The sequence below is a fragment of the Petromyzon marinus genome, chromosome 17 (assembly GCF_048934315.1).
Source record: "Petromyzon marinus isolate PM22_M1 ecotype Great Lakes invasive population chromosome 17, UKy_Petmar_22M1.pri1.0, whole genome shotgun sequence".
NCBI lineage: Eukaryota > Metazoa > Chordata > Hyperoartia > Petromyzontiformes > Petromyzontidae > Petromyzon > Petromyzon marinus.
In genome coordinates, this window is record NC_133683.1 from 15,153,466 (window position 1) to 15,171,924 (window position 18,459).

The 18,459-nt window shown below is 55.4% G+C and overlaps 1 pseudogene; it reads right to left on the reverse strand.

Annotated features, from left to right (window-relative positions):
- Positions 1-771: 771 nt before the first annotated feature.
- Positions 772-18,459, reverse strand: part of LOC116943126 (pyruvate carboxylase, mitochondrial-like) — a 36,518-nt pseudogene continuing 18,830 nt past the window's right edge.

An 18,459-nucleotide genomic window follows, 5' to 3' on the forward strand; every position in this document is an offset into this window, starting at 1 on the left:
GCACCGGCCGGGTGGCTTCAACCGACGTTGAGCGAGACGCGGTGCCATTGCCACGTTTACTCGTTTCGGCTGCAACCGATGTTGGAAAAGATCAGCAGCGCCGCTGAAATTTACGTTGCGGTGCGCAATTTCGGGATTGTAAGTTCGTTCGCTCGCGCTCTCCAATTTTCTTTGGCGAGTAAAACGGCTCAATCGAAAATTCATTCTGAAATTACCGAACGAGCATTTGTTGGTCGGCAGTTTGTTTCGGATTGATGTGTGGTGTTTATAATTCGTAAGGAAACAGAATGACACGCGATACTGTTATGCTCGTGAAGACATTTTGAAACACCCATCACCCGCGTTCCTACTTATTAGTGCCCCCACTGATTAATGCGATATACATAATAGTTATAATTACGGCCTAATTTTAGTTTTCAGCCCACTTATTATTTCTCGCAAGAATCCTTCTCGCCGCTACGTGCGCCGTGTTCCAAAAAACCTCATCACAGAGCTCCTCATCAGCCGCGAGCCAAGGGCCGCGGCAGAATTCCTAATGACCGACGGTCGAACAAAATGCATTTCCCCCCCCGCCGCCCCCCGACTCTCCGTAAGCGGGACATCCGTAGGATCCTCCGTGGCTGTAACATGGAGACCAGAGCCCTGTCCCCAACGTCGCGAATCCGCTGCAGCGAGCAGCCATCCCGCTGGCACGGCGTGGGCCGTTGTTGATACCCGAGAGGCACGCGAACCAAGAAGGGTCAAATAAAAACAACAAAAAGCTCCCATCGGTTGGTTAAAAAAATAATTATTGATTCAAAAACGATGCATAAACTCATAAGATAGTGGCCCCCGGCATTCTTACTTTTGTCTGCCCACTTCTGGAAATATAGCGCAGCATTAACTTAATTCACACTTTGTTCTTTTCACTTCCGTCTTCTTGCGAGCAAAGGGTTGAAATAGCTCACACCGCCTTCATCCCCTCTCAGACAGAGAACAGATTATGGGACTAATACACATCCTGGTTAAAATTTTTGATTTGAAATGTAATTAGAAACTTTTTTTTCCTCATTCCGAATTCAGCATATAATTACCCGTGGTTGCGGCATGGCATGCTGTCGTGCGGGGAGAATCTGTGCTGTCTGCGGGAACGCCGAGCTATCCTCAACTAACTCTGCAGACGGCGTGCGCTCGACAAGTCTCACAGAAGGTCGGTTCAGCGCGCGCTTGCCGCTGTCTGCCCTGCTCACTCGCGAGCCCCGGAAAGCAGAGGGCGGAGGTAATCATTTCAGTGTCAATTGCTGCAATGCTCGAATTCCGCGGCGATACCCACGAACGGGCACACGCCTTGCTCCCGGACGAATCGTGCGCGGACGCTAGCGCAGGCTTTTCCCGCAGGCGCGTCCAATCGCGTTTCATTCGACGCAGGAGTCATGCTGGGTTGCACGTGCAGCTTGGTGATCTTTCCCGTCATGGGCGCGTTCACCACCGTCTCCATCTTCATGGCGCTCAGCACGCACAGGGGCTGCCCCTTCTCCACCTGCTGCCCTTCCTTCACCTTGATTTCGATCACGCTGCCCGGCATGGGGGCCCCCAACTGCCCCTTCACGCTCTTCAGCGCCTTGGGGTGCACGTGCATGTTCTGTGAACGAGAGCAGAAACCACGTTCACGCACAGACCACAGACCGCTTTCCGTCTTTGTTTCACGAGTACTCGTGGTTACACACCAGGTACTCGTTTAAGGCCGAGTCGATCCAAGGGAAGCTCGGGACAGGTTCAGACATCGCTCTCCACAGATGTTAGCCGTGGCCGGGATTCGAACCCGGGTCGTCGAGCTCACAGCGCAGCGCGACAACCAACGCCGCCCCATGACTGTGGTGCACACCGAGTCTCGTGGAGACGATCGCTCACCCTGGCGAGGAGCAGCAGAGGACACCACGAGATCACAGCGTGAGCCGTCACCGCCGGCGGCCTTGCACGGCGTCCTCCACAACCGGTGGCCCCGCACGCACGCCGAGCGCGAGCCGAGCGTGAGCCTCTCCCCCTCCATCGGCCGGCGGTCGATGGGGTCGGAGAGGTCGGCGCTCGATTGCGGCCAACGCGGCGCAGGGCGGCGTGGCCCCCCTGCTGTGCGCATACGGAGGCGACGACACAACGAGGTCACGCGTCGCGGTCACCGCGCTTGTCACCCTCGTCGCGGGGGGCTTCCTGGCGACGCTGCCGATCTTTACTCTTTTCAAGACCACGCGATTGAACCCCGTTCTTTATTAAAGGAATCACAGCATCGCGCGGAGACATCGGCAATACATAATTTATACGGCGAATAAAAAATGGAGCGCGTCTCTAACACGGCCGACGATTGGATCGTGCGTCTCTACCTTCATGGCCTTGGTGTCCTTGACGAGCACCGATCGGAGCTGCCCGTTGAGCTCAAAGAACACCTCCCGGTGGCCCTTGTTGAGGTCTCCCAGAGCCAGCGCCTTAATGATCAGCGTCTTCCCCCTCTCCAGCTCAACCTGCGCAACACCCGTCGCGTTGTGATTTAGCGGCGACCTGAGGTTTGTTTAAAAAATAAAATGTCAGTGCCCTTACTTTGCGCGTGCGTACGGGTGCGCGGGCCCGTGCGTGCATAAGCGCAGGTATCCGCTTCTTAACGAGACCGTGCGTTCGTGGAAGGATTGCCGGCGTGACCGATGGCCTCGGGACGACGCATTGTTGCGTGATGAATGCAACCCAAGTCGACGAGCGGCCAACGTGTGGGGCGCGACAATTCGAAAGCGCAAGTCGAGCGGTCGCGGCGAAAATAACAACAATCGCCGGCGACAAACCGGAGATCCCCCCTCGGGGGGACGGCAAATTCCCCGGCGTGGCGCCGCAACGCGTCAAGCGCGGGCGCTGCCGGAGCCTCGCGCGAGTCCCACGCACAATTATGGCGGGCCATATGCTGCCTACCGGCAAGGAGAAATTCCCCAAACAGAAGACATCCTTTAATGAGCTTCAAGCCTCAGGGTAACGTCCCATTTCCCAGGTTAGATAATTGACCGATTTATACCCGGTGGGATAGACGAGTCAAAGGGAGGCAGCGGAGGAGAAAGCGAGGCATATGGGTGAGAGAGATCGACACGCGGGGTAATTACGCTCGGCGCAGCGGGGACGCAACAACAACCGCCACAACCGTGCGGGAGGGGGGAGTCCGCTGCGTTTCCAAACAGCCGACCGTCGTCTCAAGCGAATTTGAAATAAATCAAGAAATTAAAGATGTAACCGCAACGTTATTATTACTTAGGCATCACTCTTAACCGTATGCAACCGAGCAAAAAATAAATCTCCACGCATCTCTTTCTAGTCCCTTCCTCGCGAGCGGCCACGAAACGTACAACCACGTAAATAAAGGTCAAACTGATTGTGAGTGCGTGCGCATGAGTCGGTATTTGTGTTTGCCCTCAGCTTGCCTTTGGTCATCAAGAGAAATCGCCTCGGGCGTTTATGCAAAAAAAACATCCGCGACGGAGCATGGAAACGTTACGACGATGACGCAATTCCACGGCTCCGTGAATTACGGGGGCAGCGCCGCGGTGAGTGACCCGGCCCTTCGCGGGGCCGACGAGGGATGACGAAGTACGACGAGGTGCGAGGCCTCACCTGGAATTCTTCGACAATTTGGGGTCCCCCTCCAGGAAGAGGCGAGTGTTGAGGCACTCGACCGGCCAGAACTGCGCCGTGAACTCCTTGTACTCGTCGAACACCTGCAAGACACGGCACCCCCCCCCCCACCCCTTGTGTAAGTTTACCGTCAACGCTGGCTCACAAACCCCCCCCCCCCCCCCACTCTGTGTAAGTCTACCGTCAACGCTGGCTCACCAACCCCCCAGCTCAGTGTAAGTCTACCGTCAACGCTGGCTCACCAACCCCCCCACTCAGTGTAAGTCTACCGTCAACGCTGGCTCACCAACCCCCCCACTCAGTGTAAGTCTACCGTCAACGCTGGCTCACCAACCCCCCCACTCAGTGTAAGTCTACCATCAACGCTAGCTCACCAACCCCCCCACTCAGTGTAAGTCTACCGTCAACGCTGGCTCACCAACCCCCCCACTCAGTGTAAGTCTACCGTCAACGCTGGCTCACCGCGCCGCCACTTCACCTCATTCCATCTCTGAATTTGTTCGTACGATGTTTGACAACCCCGTTGAGCGGGGGTTATATTCCACGTCAAATAAAACCTTTAAAAAAAAACATCACAAAGCCCAAGCATCTTAGCTTGCATTAAAAATTCTGCACGTTCAAACAACTTAACTTGTGCAGCCAACTCTGAACTTAACTCGCACGCCGAGATGAAACGCACATTTATTAACAGGCGCAACAACAAAAACACTGCCGCATAGGAACGCTCACATCACCTGTGCGGTTGGGCCACACGGAAGCTCGGGGCTTGCCAATGCTCGATGCTCGGTAATGGACTGGCTGAGTAGAACCCAGTCAATACCGCACTCCGAAATGTCTCATATCCAGCGGGTAAGATTGACGGTGGCAGCTCTTGGCATCACTATCTGTGCATGTATATTTACACGCCTTCAGGGTCAGCTCCGTCCCATGCCTCCCCCCCCCCCCAACCCACCATGAAAGCCAGTTTTAGACTTTTGTAGTCGGCGTACTCCTTGTGGCGGAAGAAAGGCACCGTTGGCGTACCGAAAACCCCAACGGAATATTATGTTTTTTTTGTGCAGTCATTGGTGACCCGGCCGATATTGTCAACTCGCTACTGTGGAGAACCCAGTAATTATCACGGATGGCGGAAACCCGGATTCGAACCTAGGTTTTCAGCGGTATCAGCGCAGTGCCTCTGATTTCCAAGTGACCCGACCACCTCTGACTGATTGCATTTAATTTAACCGATTGAGTTTGTCACACCGACTTAGCTAAACCAACGTGGAGGCTGAGCGATAAATTCAGCTCATGTGCAGGAGTTCGACGGAACGTTGTGCCGCAAGTTCACGAGAGACGATGACGGATTGGGGAGGCCTTCGCCCAGCAGTGGATAGACCACGGCCAATGATGAGACACCTTAGGAAGGCCTTCACCGAGCAGTGGAAAGATCATGATTGCTGGATTACGGGGAGAGGCCTTCGTCCAGCGGTGGATCGATCGCGTCTGACAACGGTGCCCGATGTGGGACCCTGCCGGTGCGCGCGCTGCGCCTCTGTGCTCGGCGAGCACGCCGTGCGGCGCACTCCCTTGCCTGCGGGTGCACGGAGGCCGACACGACGTCCTCCGGGCTGTGTCCCTCCCGTGCCGCCCCTTCGGATCCTTCTCCAGCTGCACGAAGTCCGGGGGAGGCAGCGACGCCCCGGGGCGGCCCTCGGTCCGCTCCATGTCCTTCAGAATCTGGAGGGACACGACGGAAAAAGACGCACGGGTGAACGGACGGGCAAGCGGACGGGCAAGCGGTAGGCCTGGCGGACAACGGGCAAGTAGAAACGTAAGGCAGACAAACAGATGGACAAACGTGTCAGCAGACAGATATAGGGCGGGCAGACATACAGATAAACAGACAAGACATTTAGAAAGATTGATAATTAGGCCGACAGAGATAGACAAATATACAGACATATATGCAGGCAGACAGGAACATACGCAGTCAGATAAGCAGACAGACAGACAGGTAGGCAGACAGACGGACAAAACAGGCATATCAGCAGACAGACAGGCAGTTTGGCAGAGGGACAGACAAACAATCAAGCAGGCACACAGACAGACAATCGAGTAGGTAGACAGATGGAAAACTGACAACCAATCAGCCATGGGAGTGCCATGTGAGGGGAGTCGTTCACGAGCGTCAACCAATGGACGTTCACCTCACTCTGTGTGCACGGCAGCCCCAGCCACAGAATCTAAACATTCCCATAACCGGTTCAGGGCCACTACCAGCGGAGAACACCTCAACAAACGTTCGAACGAAGAGATGTAATTTTTGTTGAAATATTATTGTGCATGCATACATGCCACAATCCATTAAGAGAGTCGGAGTTTAGTTCGGTGCTTTGACCGCAACAGAAAATGTGCGCGCGCCTAACGCACGCACGGAGGCGCGCGTTAGGCGCACGTGCCGGCGTTCACACGGGCACGCAGATCGTTAATTAATACAGCCATGCTTAAATACGCGTGCTTCTTTCTAAATGTTTCGTCGCCAACGTGACCCAACAGCTACGCACGGTTCAGGGCGCCGGTTCAGGGCGCCGGTGCCGGCGAGCCGAGCGGGACGCTTCACAGCGGATCGCTTCGCGGGAATTGTATTTTTTCGCAAAGACTTGCGGAGTGTTCTCCGACGGACAGATGGGCGATGGATGATGGAGAGACAAAATAGCCTCATTCATAACTGACGCTTTGGGCAGGTGGCCCCAGTCCGGAACCCATGACCAGTGCAGCAGCATTTGAGCATGTCGGCACCCAATTGATAGAGGAGGTGGATTGTCAGCTTATCTGTTGTTATTTATATTCTCCACAGCGACGATCGATTGTTTAAAGAGAAAAAAAAACTCAACACGTTTGTCAATAGCACCGTGGCCTTGAATGGAAAAGTATATAATAGGCAACGTTTCAGGCGATGACCCTTTTTCATAGCATATCACGTGGCCATTCTTAATAGCCGCACGACGTGGCTTTTCGTAGCCACATTATGTGCTATGAAGGGCCATCGCTATGAAGAAGGGGCCATTTCCAAAAACGTCACCTATCATATATTTATTTTTTCTTTGAAAGCAAGAGTTTTATTGACTTATGCGTTTAGTGTTTTATCATTTGTGCTCGTGCGCCACTGATGATGCAATGTCACGAAACACTTTGTTCCATTTCATACCTTAAAGGGGGGATCCTTGCCTATAAAATGTGGACATTCACAGATTGCTTCGAGCAAGGCTGATTCTGCTGACGATATACTGCATGTCGAGTAAGCTTGCTTTGAATCAAGGCAGCATAATTACGCACTTCGAGAAGGCCGTGGGGCAGACGCATTGTGTACTCAATACTTTTATTTCTCACGTGGAGAGACGCATATATAAAGGAGACGTACAGTCTGTTTATCTATTTTGTGATTTTATATTCTCCACAATTACCAGAGATTATTGTGTGACCCAAATAAAATGCACAGTGCAGTATAAACTGCACTGCACGACCCTAACCGGGACACAATGGACGTAACCGCCCACACTTTGTCGACTGCTAATTGCCTTGGACGAAGAGTGCGGTCACAAACCTGGAGCAAGATAATTATTCAGCATTCCCGCAAATTACCTCCATTGTACCGTACACCGATGGAGCCAATTACGTAAATTAGAGACTTTTTGTCACATCCTGGAAAAGCCACGCGAAACATGGTGGCCGGGAAAGCCGTTAATCCTTGGCGCACGAGAGAATCTGCCGCACCACTTTGGTAACCGGACAGAAGCCGCCTCTTAACCCTGTGCTGCTCACCACACAGAGACGGGACTTTAACAAACGGGCATCGTGCGGACGGAATACCGATCGGCGTGCATCACCACCAGCGTCGCCACGATCCTCACTCGCAATCCAGCCAAACGTTCTCTCCGTTAGGAGGCAAACCGTGATTGGAAGTCATCCCTCAATTGCACCGCGACTGGATAGGCCGCGTTGCCCTGCGGCGTAGTACCCGTGCCGGAATGCGTGCAAGGCAAATCGGCCGGAGGGCGGCAGCCGGACGCGTCTCCAGGTGAACCGTGACACTTTCGGCGCGGTCCCCGATCTCTCGTGCCACACGCGCGGCGCATTCGCCGGTACGTTGAGTCTCCTTGCAGAGCGCTCAGCGCACGCAACGTGAAATGAGCTGGTGGTGGGTGGATCGCTCGCCTGTGAATCATCGCGAGACAAAGCTGTTAACAATACAGACGCCTCGATGCTCTCTGTGAGCTATTTTTTTTCCAAACGCGCAAAACAAATGAAAGGCGGCGACTATGCTTCAAGAAATAAAAATCAATGAAATGTGTATATTATCAAAACGGCAAATCGTCCACGAGATCGATAAATATTATTTGTGGTGGCCGGTGAGTGCCAGATTATCGTCGGCCCTCTTCCGAGGGGCTCTCCACCCACCGAGGGAACCGCACCAGACACCCATTCGGGATGCGAGCGACAGACGAGCCGCTAATCGGGCCCATTTTACCGCATGATTTATTTTATTTTATACCACAAACCCAATTTTCTGCTTCGAGAACTTAAAGACCGAGTGGACAGATGATGCAGAAAATCGCGATGTGTTCAACGATCATAAGCCCGATAAGCATTGAGAGAATATTGCGCGAAGAATATTCGAGCTCCAACGCGCGCAATTAAAATTCCTGTAGGCCCACGCCGAGGAGGCTGTTACACCTCTGAGCGTTTCGCCGCGATAATTGAATACGGACCGGGGGCGGCGCTCGCCGCGGTTCCGCGTGCACCTTTAACGGCGCGGGGGGCCGCGCCGCCACCAGGTGGTCCGGCGTTGGCGAGCCGCCTCCGAGACCGATGTTCTCGTCCGCTCGCGCCCGTGCCTCGCCGCCCCCCCCCCCGCCCCCGCGGTAATAACGCGCCGCTGGAACGCTATCAACGAGCTTGTAGCTCCGCGGCGAGAGCCATCAAGCCCGCCGGTCCGTCTGCCGCCTTACAGACGCGCGGGGACGCGGCCGTCTCGAGGCACGGTTGGGAGGGGGGGAGCAAGAGTCATTGCCAAATGCGACTGACGAAACAAAACGATCGGACATATTGGACATCTGCGTTGCTGAATGCCGCAGCTCAGGTGGTCTTAGTTACCATCTGAAGGGAATAAAAGCTCTTGTTGTAAGACTTTGGGACAATGTTATTCGTCACTTACATCTTGAATTTGACCTATTTTTAATGTTTTGTGAATGTCGCTGCTATTGCTCGTCTTTAAACAACGTTGAGCGTAGGAGCAGCGGGCCAAACACTGCACTATGCAACCTTTCACCTGAGCTCGACTCCCTGCCACAGCTAACATCAATGGTGAGTGATATCTGCGCTTGCCCTGGATCCCTCCCTTCACCAGCTCGCAGTGACCAGTGTGGTGAAGTATAGTCCAACAACTTCCAGACCGACAAGGTGTGGGGGACAGCTTCACCTTCATCCAGGATGTATATTGTAAGATAATAAAAAAATAAAACATTTGCACAATCAGCTACCGTAATTACAGCATTCTCAACTAAAGTCCAGGAAGGAGCCTCATCGCGTGAGCTGAACACAGACAAAAATCCCGGGCCTGAAAGATGTTTGATCTCAGCAGCCAGCGTAACCGCGCGTGGCCTTTCAATGACCGGCAGATGTAATGCTTAAAGAGAAGCACATCATTGGTGTGACCTCGACCATTGTGGGAGGTGACCCCTGACCCCTTCGGGAAGATGATCCTGACCTTTATGTGGGGTAGGGGGGGCGTTGTACCTTGCCTCATCGCCGCCCCCCCCCTACGAGGGATATTTAATTATATTGCCAACGGGAATGACAACAAGCCAATTAAAAAATAATATCGCTTTTACAGATTGCTAGGAGGGACCTGAACTTGCGAAGGCTCTGATTGGGCATGGTCAAAAGTACGGCACGATCGCCCCAATTGCCGGCGATTGCTAACATATGCAGCGGCGGCATCTTTTTTTTTAAAAGATGCCTCCTTCCCCGTGAGAGCCTCGCGGAGTCCGTACGGCCCCTGCGACAATGCTCCTTCCGCTCTCCCCACCTCCCCTCCCGCCACGCTCTCTTCCCCTGCCTCTTCTCTCTCTCTCTCTCGGCTGCAGACAGCAGCTCATGACAGAGGGGAGAGGAGGGAATTACAAGGTGCGCCCCGGCACAGCGGCGCTCGCGCGGTTTACCAGTCGGCGCTGCGCTGCTCTGGCACGCCAGCGCGGCGGCGCACGATCGCAAGACGCCGGGAGGGTGCGTCGCCGTTGCCGCGTTGGCGGCAATAGCGGCGGGCCCCTGTGTGTCCCCACCCGCGCGCGTGGGTCGCGTGGCTGCCTGCTGCACGGCGGGCCTCTGCATGGCCATGTTCAGCCGATTCATTTTTTTTTTTAAACATCATCATCATCATCATCGATTAACCATCATCAGCAGGCATGTTCAATTCACTGCTGGATGAAGGGCTCCCCAAGCCGGCACAATTCACGCCTAGTCGAGTGAACCTTATAAACAGTATAAATATTAAATGAAGTGTCTGAATGAGGTTTTTTTTTTTTTTAAAGCAGTGACAAGCAGACGTCTTGATTTAAAGTGGGGAGTTTTTTTGTACTGTCCCTGGATATTGATGAGGGCCAATTTAAAGAAGATTAAAAACCACCACTTGAGCCCCTTGGGATGGTGGCCCTCGACACCCCTAACCTGCAGCACCACCCACCAATCATGCGGCGTCACGTCACAACGCACAGACGCGTCCATCGACTCGCCCATCTAGCAGCGCACTACTCTGTGCCAGATCACCGCCCCAGGAGATGATTGCACAGAGCTAACTCTGAGTCTTTTTCAATTGCCTCTTGATTCATACGAGCCGGAAAAGTCAGAGTGATCTCCTGCTCAAATGAGCACTGACGCGGTGCGCATGTCCTGTTTACCGATCTGGGTTTGTGGGGGAAGTTCCACGTTCGTGTGGTGGGAACAAGTCTATCCATAGGACAACTGCCGTTGACTTTCCCCCACACAAAGTGGTATTTATTTCTTGATCCCAGAGGGATGATGGGCCAAGTCAACGCCCAACCGGGAGGTGAACTCGCAACCTTCCAATTGCGAGCCACTTGCTCTACCGCTGGCCATATTGCGTACTCATTCAAACGCGAGGCATAATTTTATATATGTGCGTACATATGCTCTGCAAAGATTGGTAATTGCACGGTGATGCAATTTTCATTTCAGAGTTGGAATATCCTTAGTTAATTTAAAAAAAAAAAAAACCTTTATCGGTTGTAATTGTACAGAAAACTCTGGTCAATATGAGAGCCCGAGCGAATCCCGGGCGGCCGAGACGCAGATTCGAACCCAGTAGCTCGACGGCTGCAGCTTGCCGCAACCAAAGCCTGGGGCTAAAACCCGCCCGGCCACTCAGCGCTGCCGGCTCAGTGCTCCCGGCGCGGTTATCGCATCCCCCCGCAAGCCACCCCACCGCCTCTTCCGCACCGATTAAAAATATCGCGACGGCACAGCGGTGAGTCCGGTGACTGATGTCACCGAACGGGGAGCCTAATGTCCCATTCCGCCGCAGCGCGAACCCGCCCGTGATGACGACGACGACGACGACGACGATGAGACAGGAGAGGTTTGCGTTGCACCTTTGCGCACAAAGGGAGCGCGATGGAGCGCGCGGACATTTGCGGACGCACCACTGAGCGGCATTCGGCACGAGGGCCGCGCTGCCGTTATTTATGGCGCGTAACAATGGAGTCCTTCCTCGGCGCTCGAGCCATAAACAACGTCTCAGCAGAAGCGCCGGCGACACCGAATCCATCAATCACCGCTGACGGCTCACCACCGAAACGGGAGGCGGCGGGCCAGCGGGCGGCCATGTTGGCGCACCGCGGGCACCGAGAGACGGGGGCGGCGCTACGGTGAGGACGGAGAGGGAGCAGGAGACGGGGGGGGGGGTGGGGTGGGGAGAGGAAAAGTGCTTTCTGGAAATATCCTTAATAACCTCCTTTGCAGTGATGATCATGATGATGGCGATGACAATTAAAAAAAAAACTCAACACTGCGTGAAACCTTTTGACAGGCAGAGGCTGACGGCGTTGTTATCAGCGAGCTTTAGAGCGGGTGCTGAAAACAGAGAGTTTTCGCGGCGTTTGCCTAAATCCTGCAACAGCCGACGGCAAGGAACACTCTGCCTGCGACGGTGCAAGCTGTTTTTTTTTTCCTTCCCACGTGACGTCGTGCGGTGTGACCCAATTACGTTCCGGTCATGCGCGCCGGTGTCGCCTCCTTAAACAGCGCACGCCATCGAGCCAGATGTGCGCCACCGGCAAAAACCACGGAGCCGACGCAACGGGCAGGATCCGACGAGAGAGAATTATTAATTAAGACAGCGCGATTTGACTCGGGGGCTATGGCCGCGGTCCGCTCGCGCCACTGTTTCTACGAGAAAATCCGGCGCCGTTGTGACCTGACGTCTAACGCCCGCTGCACGTAGCCGGTATCACCTCGCCACTATAATACTGCAATACTTAGTGTTAATGATCCGTAGTGGTATTATAATGATCCACTGTCATCTAAGGGCATCTAATGCTATATAAACTCCGTTTAATTAACGGTCCAATCGTTAAGGGTCCACGGTGAAGTGACGCGATACCATTGGGGAGCTTGCTTGAGGAATTTTATGGGTCCTTTAATATGATTGGGAACTGCACAGCACCTCTGTACTAATTGAATTATCGCCCTATTATAAGCGATTTGGTTGACTGCAACAGATCTCTTTATTGTCGTGAACGTGACGCACTTGGGAAAAAAGTATAATTAAAAACTTCCTCCAAACGGTAACCGAGTTTTTGACCCAACGGGCGCGAGCGGGCCAACGACCGTCATAATTCGCATTTGCCTCGATTGGCTTCGAAAACGAACGGCGGGACGAGCCCGAGACGGCAACGAGAGGCGGATGTCAGTCGCTCGCAGCGACCGCCAGTTCCGTCGCGGCGCTACAATCCATGTGCGTTTAATTCCTGCGCGTGGAGACAAACCATTAGCAAAACGCTGATGCAGCGGCAGCGATCGTGTCTAAATATAGGTCGCCACAAGCGCGGCGTAATGTGCTTTGTTTGCGGGAACGAGCAGCAGGCCTTGCAAACGACTCGCGAGCACTGGTGGCCGCCTGCGGAAGAAAGCCCCGTTAGTCTTCCCGCATCCCCTTGTGGTCACCTTCAGTGTAACCGATAGAACGCGTCCCAGTTTATAACGCATTCTGACACCTCTTTGATGTGTGGGGGGATACATAAATTAAAATGTAATTTACAGTCGTTTCAGAGATTTAAAGAATTACCCTACACTGCAAGTGTTCAATAAAGCATGCCAAGTGCATTACTTCCAGCTCCGGGGTTGTACGCGGGGTGATTTATGAACGATCTAAGGACCATAACGGGTGCCATGAAAGGCATTATATGTGAAACGGTGAATGAGACTCATGCGGTAGACTGTCACTCAATGCAACGTCTACAGCGGCGTTATTTCCAATAGGAAAGCTTACCGGGCGTTATCCCCGCGCAGGCACAATTACGTCCGCCTCATCGGCGGCCGTGACGGCCATAGAAAAAAACACGCATCGCAGAGAGCAGAGCGTTTGCTGGCGAACGAAACTCGAAAATTGAGCACCGGCAAGCTCCCGCCACGCGTGCGCCACGGTGGCGCCGCCAGAGCGGGATGACACGGGGGCTCGTCGCGAGTGACCGGCTGGAGTGGAGGACGCCACGACCCCTCCGTGGGTCAAGCGCAACAGGAGGGGCGGTAGCGGAAGCCGCCCTCCTCTGCACGCCCTGCAGGGGCGATCGATCGGCTTGCCCGGCACTGCTTAACAGCTATGAGCGTTGTCCACAAGTCCTCATTGAGGTGAGGGGGGGGGGGGGAGGGGGAGGAGTTCCTGACGATTGGGTCGACGAACGATTGCGTCGCGAGCGAGGGGTTCAACCAGCCGGGGGACGCACCGCGCTCACGGCTCGCGACGAGGTGGGCGAGCGCCCACGCAAACGTGAACCCCTCGGCGATGGCTCCCACGTCGGCCCGCGAGCCGCCGGCGATCCACCGGCGTCGCCCGCGCGCTCTACCGCGGTGCTCGTGTCGCAAAACGCCGCCCTCGCTACTCGCAGCAGTTTGGCCGATTTCGTGGTTTTGCGTTCATTTGCGCGCGTCACGTGCGTCCGTCCGTGTGTGCACGCGGTCAGCAGGCGCGCACGTCCGTGGGCAGGCGGCGATCGCTTGTCCGCGCGAGAGAAGCAACGCGCGCCTCGGGGTAGACGCGTGCGTATGATAGCATTGTGTGGATTTATTATACCCATCGTAGAGCGTCTACAGCCTTCGGTGGCTCAGCATCTGCCTCACCTTTCACAACCGGTTGTTCCCCGCATCCCTTTAGTTACGCGGCATCCGGAGCGCGGCATCTGCCGCTACAACCCATCGCTCGCGCCAAACTAAAACCTCGGGGACGTGGAGGCGACGCCACGCAGCAATCACGCCGGCCATCGTCCTCCTCCTCAAGCCGCGTGTCCTGCCCACGCCCACGTACGTTCTCTAACGGTCAATATCGTGTTCACGATTCGTGCTTGGCTCCCTGACCATGCGCTCCGGTCTCTCCCAACAGTGATTCCAAGTGAACGCCTCTCCACGCTTCTCTGCGTATGCTTCGTCTGCTGCTTACGTTTTGTTTGGGTCACCGTCCCTTGCTCCCGGAGGCCATCGCGGGTGACACACAGCGCAAACGATGCAGGCAGGCTGGCGTGTCGCTTTCCAAATTGCCAAATTCAGCCGTCCGGCAGCACTCGACTTATCTTAGACCCAGCCAGTTTCATAAACACGAGCACTTCTCTTTGTCGTTGTGGTTCGCCGTCCTCAGCGTTGTTAAAGCAGAGCGGCCACGTCGCCACGCCGGCGGTGCGCACGACCCCACCGACGAGGCAGGCATTTACCCAGGGGGAGAAAGTCATGGAGGGGACCGCTCCAACCACCGTCATTTCCATCACTCGCGCAGCGCGCCTCGGTCCGCCGTGCCACGGCACCGCCCAGCCTCCACGCCGACCCCCTCCCCCACCCCCAATCCGTTCCCTGCACTCGCCAAATGGCCTTCACTCAACAGAACGCCGATAATAACGGAGCGCTCCCATCACTGCCCGCCAGATTCACGAAAGTTGATGAATGTGCCCCTCCCGTTCCGTGTACTCGTGAAGCTGCCCGAGATTCCTTCTGGGCACAACACTAACAAATTAAGCCCACGTGTGCAGCACCCAGAAGCGTCTATCCCTTGAAGTGTAAGTATCCTCGCGGTATTGTGGCTTAGAAGTCCCATGACAGGTTATCAATAATTCATAACGCGCATCCCCGATACAGACCTTGACCACTGCCCTCATCCTAGGGGCTCGATACGAGCCTCCGCCGAGTGAAATGACAACGAGAGTATGTGGGGACGCCGTGCGGCCGGGGATACTTTGCCCCGGGCTCACCAGGTGATGCGCGCAGGCTCCGGCACCCGCGCGGGCACCGCGGCTACCAGCAATGAAATGTCGCACCGCTAAACCCGACTGCTCACACACAACGGGTCCTTCGGTGTTCTTGGCGCAGGGCTCTTACTGGTGGCACCGGGCAACTCGGCAGCATTTGTTTAACTCCGTCGATGAGACGCAGAAAAATAATACTGCATTGTCAGTCGTAATGTTATTAACCGGCCAGTCTGCTCAGCGGTACAGCGAGCATTCCGCAATCGGAAGGTTGAGGGTTCAGACGCTGGATGGGAGTTGGACGGAGCGACGGGCGGACTCTCACCATGCTGCGCAGTGGGGCCCTGCATGAACTCCACGACGGACTCGGGCAGCGACACCTCCTGGCGGGTCAGGCCATCCTGCAGCATGCACAGCGCGAGGTCGCCCACGATCATCGACGACGGCGTCACCTGCGGCCGGGCGGTGGGGGGGGGGCAGCCATGGGGGGCACGATGGGGGGGGGGGGATGGCGGTGCGTTCTGGCAGCTCACCGACGGGAGACTCGGGCCTTATTTGCAAGCACACAGGGAAGATTTAATAGTTTATACTCTGCCGTGCACGCGGGGGCGTGTGCAAACGACGCCTGCAAGCAGTGCATGCAAGCGACGCCTGCAAGCGGTGTGTGCAAACGACGCCTGCAAGCGGTGCGTGCAAGCAGCACGTGGGGGGGCGGCACCTTGATGAGATCCCCGAGCAGCTTGTTAACCTCGGCGTAGGCCTTCTTCACCTCCTTGAACTTGTGTCCAAGCCCCATGCTGTGCACCTGGAAGTGCAAGTTGGTGTACTGGCCGCCGGGGATCTCGTTCTCGTACACGTCCGAGTTGCCCGGCGTCATGGTGGCAGTGCAGTCAAAGGGCGCGTACAGCTGGCGAGCCACCTCCCAGTACTCGCTGTAGTCGAACACCTTCTGCAGGTCGATGCCTGCGGGGAATCCGATTCGCGCCCGCGTGTTATTGAGAAGTTACGAAAAATGACGGCGAGCGCTCTGCAGAGATCGGGTCGGGATAAGGGTCAGGTCGTACATCTCCTGAGCGACGAGGGAGGTCGCACGCTCGTCGTTGGCTAGCGGTGAAGGCTGCCGATTCGTGAGCAGTCAATCCGGGTGCGTACAATCTCCACCCCTCCCCACCACCCGGCTCATGCTTTGCAAGATTTTTAAAGACAGAACACGGGTGAGAGGGCAGTGAGGTGGCTCAGGGAATTCATCCCATGTCAGAGCACTGAGCTGGGACTGCCGAGATAAAACTGAGTTCTCGAGTGTAGTGAGTTCATAGCCTTGGCCTGGTTTGCTCATGCCTGCTGATTAAAAAAAAAACCCCATGATATATATTTTAAAAAAAAAGTTATGTTAATTTGGCAAAATTCCAGCTGTGGAATAAAAAAATGTCAGTTTGATTGAAGTGTGATGCAGGCGTATGAAAGTCATTGCCCTTGGTGTTGTGAAGAAGCTCCTGGAGGTTCTTCAGAAGAAGTTCAGTGAAGTCACCTTCCGGGAGTGGTGGTGGTGGTGGTGGTGGCGGTGCACTGCTCCACGCGACACATGGATTTCTTCATCTCATAGCCGCGTGCACAATCGGAATATAATTGGCATGAAAAAAAAACACAACTAAAAATATATATTCGAGGAGCGTGGGCGCTCGGTCGATAAGCACTTCGACTTGAGAAGCAAGAAGGAAAAGTCCTGCAAAAAAAACAGAACGGATAGCAACTGCACACGGTCTTAATGAGACTACAGCAGCCAATTAAAACAGCACTTCAAACGATAAAAGAGCACCACCCACGCGCGGTGGGCAGCGCCGCCTCTCGCTCTCCGCACACCCCCCCCCGCCCCCGACACCGACGCGCCTTTTTGCCCGTCCAATACCTCTGCTGTCCAGTGTGTTTGCAGCTTGTACAGGCATCATGCCTGACATTTTTCACTCCGCATGCGGGGGAGCTTCTTCACAGACTCGGGTCACGAGGTTCATCGCGCCACACGCTAACCACCGCGCAAGCCACTCTATTCAGCTCCTGAATAAGCTTCGAGTGTGCGGAGCCCGACGTCGGACAACGTGCCAAACGACGCACGGCACGACCCGGAAACTCAGAGGAGAGCCACCTGCGAGGCGGTGGTGGTGCCCGCCCGCCCGCCCGCCTGCGTCTGCCCCGAGCCGCGCGCTCCCGCCACGCCCACCCGTGTCGAGCTCCGTGCCCTGCAGCGAGGCCACCAGGGCCGCCCATGCCGGGCCGCGAGTTCATGCCGGACATGGAGTCCACCGCCACGTCCACCACGTGCTGGCGTGGTGGACGTGCCGAGGCCGCCGCCAGCACGGGCGCGACGCCGGCGCCCGCCGTGTCGCGAGTGCGCACGTGGATCGGCATGTCCGGGTAGTGCCCACGCAGCCTTGGAGTTGTGGTGAGCGGTGAGGGGCGAGGGTGATCCAAGATCAAGATGTCATCGTAGCTGAAGCTGTTCATGCCACCATCACACCTCACTGGCAACGCTGGATACCCTCTACCAGATCCCGCAGCTGACATACTGTCGCCACGTGACCACTGAGATGCGGCCTAGCAGTCTCCCACCACCTAGGCTGAGGCCTTCCCCTTGGTCGCCGGACTCATGGCGAGAGCCTACCGAAGCAAATTGTCCAAGCATCCCAACGTAGCATCCTCCCGACGAACGAAACCTGACACTCAGTGCGGTTCTCCGAGACTAATCAATTTACGTCACCGTTGTTATAATCATGATAATTATCATCACCTCCGAAGGTATTCCTAGACGCGAAGCTTTCCGTTCCGCGTGGCCTCTTTAAGTCGTGAAGAAGCCCGGCCTGCCGCCGGCGCCATCGGCTGACGTATCGCCGCGCCGGGGGGCGCACGCAGCGCTTCCATGGCAGAACCAGGGAGAGTTTCAAAGCGGCAGCGGACCCGCTCAGCCCATCCATCTCGTGCCACCACTGGGATCAATAAGCGGACCGACGCTGCTCACACGCGTGCCCCCGCAACACGGCACAACATGAATATCCAAATGAGGCACGGGGCAGAAAACCGACTCTAATTCCGCCAAAGCGCGCCGCGCATAAATAAATCAGCCGGTCCAACGTCGGTGGGCAAGCGAGGTAAATTGGCAGATGCGGTGGCAACTCTCCGCGTGAAATAAATGTCTCCTAAAATCTTTGTTGCGCCTGGATTTATGCGTCTTGTATCAGTTTCCCGCGAGAATATAGGTGTGTTTCACGGTCAGAAGCTTTGTTTTGCTCACATCATGTTCCCTGCGTGCCTTCGCCATTCT